The sequence below is a fragment of the Meleagris gallopavo genome, chromosome Z (genome assembly GCF_000146605.3).
Source record: "Meleagris gallopavo isolate NT-WF06-2002-E0010 breed Aviagen turkey brand Nicholas breeding stock chromosome Z, Turkey_5.1, whole genome shotgun sequence".
NCBI lineage: Eukaryota > Metazoa > Chordata > Aves > Galliformes > Phasianidae > Meleagris > Meleagris gallopavo.
In genome coordinates this window covers 53,873,836-53,881,940 of record NC_015041.2, presented here as the reverse complement: position 1 = coordinate 53,881,940, position 8,105 = coordinate 53,873,836, and the positions used below count along the sequence as shown (strand labels likewise).

The window sequence follows — 8,105 nt, the reverse complement described above, 5'->3', positions numbered from 1 at the left end:
AGACTCAACACATGGCTTGAAACCACTATAGCTTATTTATAAGGAGAAATACAGGCCATCAAACTGTCCACAGGAATTTAAAAAATTCATCAGGGAGTCAAAGTCTTTACTTTCTTTCCATTCATATAATTTTGTCTTGGCTTAACACTTCACACAATATTCAGTTCAAACGAGTATCCTTTGCATTTAAAGTAAACAGTTGTTGTACAAAAACTTCTGATTTTTCTTCTCCTGCTCTTTACTATTTTCTTTCCTCATTCCAGTGATCTGCTCAAATAACATTATACCCACTCCATTTCAGAAACATGATCTGCTTCTCTAATTCAGGTTTTTTCATAACAGCCAGCTCAAGAGGCTTCATTTCAACAATTTTGTCTCTGAAGTTTCCCAAGTATTTTAGTTTTTTTAAATGGATTTTTAAATTTGATTTAAAAAATGGGGAATAGGAGAAAAATAGATATAATTAAAAAGTGATACATTCTGGTTTCAAAAATGAACAAAGCTCACAGAAAATAAAGAAATACTTCTAATGCCTTGATTCTAATATGAGTCAGGTTCATAATATAAAAGTATATTTGATGGTTTCTGTCTAATTAATAGTAGAACTTAGCCCACAATTCAGACCTCCCTCCCCCCTACTTCCCCACACACACACCTAATTAGGAAACATTTTACATAGCTCTTATTTAGCATTTTATAAACATTGGGCCAATTTCAACTTTGGGGTAACTTCATTGAAGCCAGTGAGTAAAGCCAAATATCTAATTAAATGTAACACTTTGGCAAGTATACAAGTATTTGGCAAGAAAATATATATTCATCAAACAGTGCTGTGCATATGATGAATTACAGAATTATGTGATGAACTGTTGCTATTATGCCAATAAAACTTTTAGAAATAACTTTTCTTTAAAACAAATTACATTTTGGAGAATGGATGGTATAGTGGTCTGATAAAAAAAGGTGTTTTTGACATCTAATCAGAGACTTGGTTTATTATGGTTTGACATCTGTATGAACATCACAATTTCGAAGTCCTCCTACAAAATATTTGTATTCTACCAGTTTATGTGCAACTACACCATCAGTTTGAATCCAACCCCCATAGAAGTCAGTAAAAGTACTTGCAGTTACTCTCCTCATGGTATAGATGGCTGTGAACAGCACTGCTTTAACTAAGTTGATTTTTAGAAACACTTCTACATATAATTGAATACTGTGTAATACATTATCTGTATGCACTGATTGAAGACTTTGCATGTACGTGAAATAAGACGGTTGGCTAGAATAAGTTGCATCACTGCAGGGTGAACTATTCTTCAGCATGTCCCTCATCATTCTTCAAGGCAAAGATCTTGAAGCAGAGTTCATACGCAGACTCAGAGAGCTGCTCTGAACTGACACTACACAATGTCTTGTACTGTTGCCATTGCCTCACCCTACAAAAACTGCATGGCTATTGAAAACAGAGAAACTGTGGGCAAAGGTATTTACCTTTCTTGAAATCTGACCTGCAGAACAGCCATATTTAAAAGCCAAATTCAGTAGTACATACACTAATAGAAACCTCTTCACATTTATGAGTACTAATAAATTTTCTGCATCCAGACAGACTACAAAATCTGTGGTTACTATTTTTAAAGAACTAGTGAAAAGAAAACATATAAATTAAAAAGTATTAGAAGAGATTTTCCCTCTTTAAACATTTGACATAAATATATGACAATATTTATTCCATATCTCATGCTTTTAAATAGAATACAGTAATGTTCATTTGGTTAACATGTCGGGACAAACTAATATTTTTACACCTCAGCTTAATTTTATATCATAATTTGAACTTTATTATGGACTATATTTACTTATTTTCAACTATTATTTCTGTGCATGAGTATTATCTTGTCCTGCTGAAGGGATTGACTCACATAATGATGAGATGGTGGATATAAATTCTCTGGACCTACATAGACCACATAGTGTCTATCTGCTGACTTCTGAAGTATGTGGGTAGCACCTTCCTATACAAATGCAGAAATGTTTTGATTCCAACCATCTCAAAGACATGTCCTGGAGTAAATAATGTAGGACAAGGATTACACAGGCATTTCCTAACTACCTAGTTATAGGAGAAATTTTTGTGGGAGCTGTGGTGCAATGTGAGCTCACTGTATTAAAGATACAAAGCTGCAGTGCTCTTATCATCCTCTCTGAGTGATTTAAGTTGAGCTTTAGCTACAAAAACTGCTCTAAGAAGTCCTGGACTAGAACGTTAGTTGATACGGAGTCACTTTGGTACAAACAGCTGTAGAATACACAGATCTCACCTTCCATAAAACAGTTGATTTTGGGGAGTTTCCTAAGGTGAAATCAGTTTAGGCTTGTCATATACTTTTTCTAGTGCAGTTTAGAATGAAAGTTAATTGCAACATTTTTACGAGAGTGGTATTCTTGGCATATAGATTTTAATATCAAGTGTATGTAGAGAAGAGGTACAGGGAGGTAAGATGTAAAATAGTAAAGATTTAAACCATCAGCAGAAAACTGCATTTGAGAATTGGAAGAGAAAAAGGAAAATAAGGATTTGGCATATATCTTAAAATGCATATATGACTGAAGAAGTCCCATTCTGGAGGCAGTCAAAAAAGAAATTATAATAATAGCATTTTCCTGTGACTATATTATGTCTTAGATTATTAGCCCATTTAAAAACTGGTTATGGCTTAAGCATCATAAAGTATGCTGAAGAAGCACAGAGGAAGATAAAAAAGTTAAAACAACAACAACAACAAAAAACAACAAAAAACAACAACCCCCAAATCACTAATAGGCATAAATTTACTCGAATCAATAGATTAGATCCTACAGATCCTAAAAAAGAGACACTAGCATCAAGATGAGTGGGAAATGCACCCACATTTTTTCATGCAGATAAAAACCTCTCCTTGGACTGAGCTCCAACCTGTTCTTCAAGCTGCACTGCATCTTTGCTGTGGGTCTGAGGCAAGGAGCTCTGCTTTGTTGTTCAAGGACAGAGTAGGAGACAAGTTGAAAACAGGAAGACAGGGATAGGGTGAAAATCACAACTTGGGGCTGAAGGGAAAATAACTTCAGCAGTCCACAAAGTCCTTTTCATCCTGTGACAAATCAAATTCCTTAGTGGCCTTCTGGGAAGAAGAGCTGATGCTTCTTTCTCCTCTCAATTCCCTTTGCTGGCTCATTTTTTTGCCTTTGGGGACCACAGTGGCTGCTCTCCCAGTACCATCCAGCCAGTCAGCAGAGGAGGACCTGTACCTGTGACCAAGTTTACTTATTACCGTAGTTCAGTTCAGCAAGATCCACCTTACCCTTAAATATAAAAACCTTTTGAAATTCAGCTTTATCAATGCATTTTATGGATAATAAATGACTAAACATTAGAACCCATTTCTGAGCTTTTTGTTCTTTCCTGTAGCTGCTAATTATTAAGGTGTTTATCTGTAGAAAGATAAACAGTTTCTGACTCAAACATACCTTGTCTTTTTATTTATGTTGAGTGAAATCTTAATTCCACATTTATGATGTTTGAAATTTTAGCTAATGGCATACAGTCACTACTGACTGTGACTCAAAGAATAATTTTAAAAATAAAAGAAAAATTTCATGTTATCTATAGTAGACAATGTGCATTTCACCCACCTATAAAGCACCTAGGAAGCTGCAGAGCTGTACTAATGAATAAATGATAATAATAAAATTGATAATAATAATAGCAATAAAGAGACAAGAGTTTGAGGACAGATATCTATATTTTGATTTGAGAGAGGAAGCAAAAGACATTCTTCTGTAGTTTGCAATTGTGATATTTTACAGATATAGTCCTTTTTTTCAGTAATCCTGGGCTTTGACAGAAGTGGTTTTGTAGCCATCTTTTTAATAGGTGACTCACTGTGTTACATTTTCTTAATAACAAATATAAAAGTTCTGAATTCGTCTTTTCAAAATGGTACATGGGAGGCATACACAAGTCTTATTCACAAACATGAATTTATACAGCATCACCCATGAATCACTTTGAAAAGAAACTAACTAAGCCTTAAGTACCTTATTTTGCCTTCTTTATTTTCTTTGACATTTTCCTACTGCTTACTTTAATGTTTGAAGAAAGAGTGCTAAGGTTTCCTCATGTATGAGATTCATCTGTATCAGATCAGCTACAATTGAGCATTCAAGTCCCACACTGCTTTTGTAATGTGTATTTGATGAATTCAGGTTAAAGCCTCATAGGCACACTTACTCAGAGAGGCGATGGAGAATTTAACCAATTCATTCATCCATACCATCATCAGCTATCACAATGGTGCAGGATAAGCCAGACCACTGAGTAATGTGAACTTTGGCAAGCAGACATGGGAAATACCTTGCATGTTATTAGTTGCAGTCTGAGAGCTGCTTGGATACCAGAAAATTTGAGTATGAGGACAACTTGCACTTGTATACCTTGCATTCTGGAACTTCTGTAATAATATTAATTTTTCACTTATACCATCACAATCCCATCTTTGTCACAGACAGTATTTTGTTCTTTAAAACATTTGCACAATGACCCTTTCTTTTCTGATAGGGATCACAAATTAATTTAAACTGGTAGCTTGGACCTGTTTTTGGTAGCAGGTCATCATGCCCTTCAGACATCAAAGCCTTTAAAAACCTAGGCATAAGGATACACTACATAACTTGGGATTGACATTAGTGAAGAGCTGTAATATTTCCTACTTTGGCTGAGGATTTTAGTGTAATATCACTCATCACTTCATATGTCAGAAAGTAAAAAATTGCCACCCCAAATCTACACATTACGGGATTCAGATCCCAGGATCTGAGAAGATCAAAGGAATTTTATTTGCCTTAATGAGTCAGAGGGATTTTTCACTGACAGCAGCTCTGCTGTCTGTAGAAATGCACTTTACATTTGGAGATGGCCAGTATTTGTAATGCCATATGTGACCTGTTACAGCCAATGAGTTGTAATTAAGCGTTCTCACTGAATTCTCTCTCCCAGTCAAACTCACTGTTTTTGAAATCACAAAGTCTTTATTATCAGATCTATTCCATTTTTGCATCAAAAAACTGGTTTGTCCACTGACTGCTAAAAATTGACCCATAGGCAATTTAAGTCTTGTCAATAACTTGTCAGGGACATAGTCCTTGTTTTTGCTGGGGGGTGAGGGGAAGAATGGAAAAAAAGGGCTTACTAATGACTTGGAAATATCCAAAATACAGATTCACTTATTTTCCTGAGGAGGCACTGAGAGTAGATAGATACACCAGAGCTATAAATCCAGACTTTCCACAAGTAGTAAACTGACATAAATCTACAGAAAGGGAGAAAAGACAATGACAACAATCAAACAAACAAAACAAGCAAACAAACAAAAAATACAAAAACTCAGCAGAATTGAAGTGTTTGGATAACAAAAGCCTGTTGAAATTTTTATCTGGGCTGTGCAGATCTTTTCCTTCCAATGCCCAAAACAAGCAAGAAAAAAGGCAGTTACCCCAGCCCTTGAAATGTGATATTTATTAACATGACAGGTGTCATATTGGGCAAAGCAGAAATAAAACATATGCCTGATCCCTTTGATAAATTATTTTTTTTTAAGTTGTTAATATAAATCTACTAATTTACATTGTTACTTTTTGTTTCCAAATATAGGTTAATATCATATCAATAACTTAAGAAAATTAGGAAGAAAATGATGAGAAAAAAAATAGGAAGCTATTTTTTAAACCTGTGAAACAAAACTGAACATCATAACTGAAAACACTGTTGACATGCACTAAGGAAGCATTTCTTAACAGGAAACCGTAAAACTCAGTGAGTCAGAAACTTTGTCATGGGATTTAGGTTTTGCATATATATCATTATTTTGTATGTAAAACAGTCTGGTAAAGTACCATGAAATACCCACAGTTTCACCTAACAAGTAATAGGCTTATTCAAATCTTGAATTATCACACTGGACATCTTTCAGTACCTTAAATCTTACTAAACATCACCACACCAGATAGTCATAGAAGGTCTCTTCTCTGCTGTAGTTTTTCAGTCTGGACTTGTTTCCATATTATGAAGACATCCAACATTTGGTGCTGAACCACTATTAGCCTTTGAAAGAACATGAGGATTAAAAATGCGAAGACTGAATTGCTCATAACACTTTTTTTAAAGAGCACTAGAAATATATTTCCAGCATAAAATAAAATCGTTGCCTGTCCTTTGTATAGGCTTTGGTCTGACACAGAGCAGGGGGCTTATTAACTGAAATGGAAAATATCTGGCAATTGCTTCATTTTCCATCTGATATTGTCACCCTTATTGACTGCACACTATAAAAAATGTGAACTGCCCTAAGGAGCATAGCCTAAGAAAAGGAAACGATCAAATTTTGCCTCCTCCACAGTTCTCATTAATTTAAAGAAAATTTCTTATGAATATTTCTGAGACCATAATCAGGCTATACAGCATCGATGTACTATGTTAAACAAAAGCAGATACTGAAAAAATAAATATATATAGATATGAAGCAAAATTTTCCAGAAAAGGCATGTCTTGCCAAAACAGTAATCATAAAAAAATAAAAATAAAATGGAATGGAGATGAGAATTACCTATACAAATCACAGGAAGTAGTGTTTCCATGTAGTGTTAACATTCAGAGATCCACAGCAGCCATAGGAAAAAGCAAAATGGAGCAGAGGAGGAGTAAAGACATGCTGAATCTGAAACACATTGAGTAGAATAGAAATAAAAGAAATCAAGGTTTGGGGAGCTAGCATATGAACTGCGCAAGATTTCTTCCCCTCAGATATGGTTAGAGGAATATACCTCAACGAGAAAACACTGGATGTAGAAAGAGGCAGGAAGTTAGGAAAAGAGATTCAGGATACAATTTTTTACTGCCTAGGTATTTTTACCATTCAGTTAGGAAACTGATAGGACTACTATGGACAACTTTAGAAGTTTTGCTCTATGGTAAAAGAAACCATGGAGGAATATTTAACCTTTCCAGAAATTTGGAAGTGGTATTTACAAACACAGCCTCCCCTTCCCCTGAAAACAGATAGTAGGCAATTAAACATTTAACTCCATTGTCTGATGCTGTATCTCAAACTTTGTATCAATTTCGAGGAAATATTTTCAAATTTACTTCATTGTCATTCCTTAAGGTCTTTATTCAAGTTTTAATTATTTGAGAATATGTTAGAAAACAGATGAGCACATTAAAGATCTGCACAAATAACTTTTGCACAAAGTCTAATCCAGATGAGTGCTTGTCTATAGTGAAGATCTGCCCAGATGTCCATAAAACAAATAAAAGTACTATGCAAAGAAGACAAATGCTCTGCCTGAACAGATATTAGCACCTTGCCAGAAGTTGTAACAGTTGAAAGTTAATGTAATTACTGGATCAACAATCACAATGTTAAATAATTTGCTTAATGAACCTGTACAACAGTTACTTTAGTTACAGCTCCTGTTAATATTTGTTCAGTGAGTAATTGCTTTTTGAGCAATATTCAGCAGCTTTCCTAAAATTGTACTGATATAACTACAAGCTAGAATCAGGCAGAGAGAGACAGGGAAAAAGCAGATTTTTGTTACGCTGTTACAGTGCTACAGTACAGAAGTCCAAACTAGTCTATCTAAGAAATCATCGGCTGGATAAACAAGGTTGAACCTCCTCACCACATGTTCTTTACATATCCTCTGGCTGCCCTTTTAAACTTAATTATCCATGTTAATTACTTATTAATCCGTAGAATGTGTCAAACTCACTGAACTTATTACTTTCTAAATTGCTCATGTGAGTATTGCCACTCAGGGCTGCAGTGGCAGGAGTAGCCCCCTTGCTTTTCCACTTGGCTGGTTTCCAGCCCTGCATCAACATGCATTGATCAGGAAGGGGTGTGAAGCTAGAAAACTGTTTTGTCTTCACCAGTCACGCAACAAAGCCTGCATGACCAGCATCATATTCTCTTTTATCAGTTTTCCTGCTTATCTACTTCAGATGGTCTTCTACGTGCAGGTGATGTAAAAACCCTCCCCAGGGAGACAGACCAGTGCCCTTC

General features: G+C 35.2%; 1 long non-coding RNA gene across 1 annotated transcript; it reads right to left on the bottom strand.

Moving 5' to 3' along the window:
- Window positions 1-2,192: 2,192 nt before the first annotated feature.
- LOC109364055 lies at window positions 2,193-6,756 on the bottom strand. Its single transcript, XR_002110032.1, has 3 exons — window positions 6,645-6,756; window positions 6,015-6,142; window positions 2,193-3,291 (listed from the first exon to the last, which is right to left on the bottom strand). It is a non-coding gene; the product is annotated as an uncharacterized LOC109364055 (long non-coding RNA).
- Between the last annotated feature and the right edge of the window lie 1,349 nt (window positions 6,757-8,105).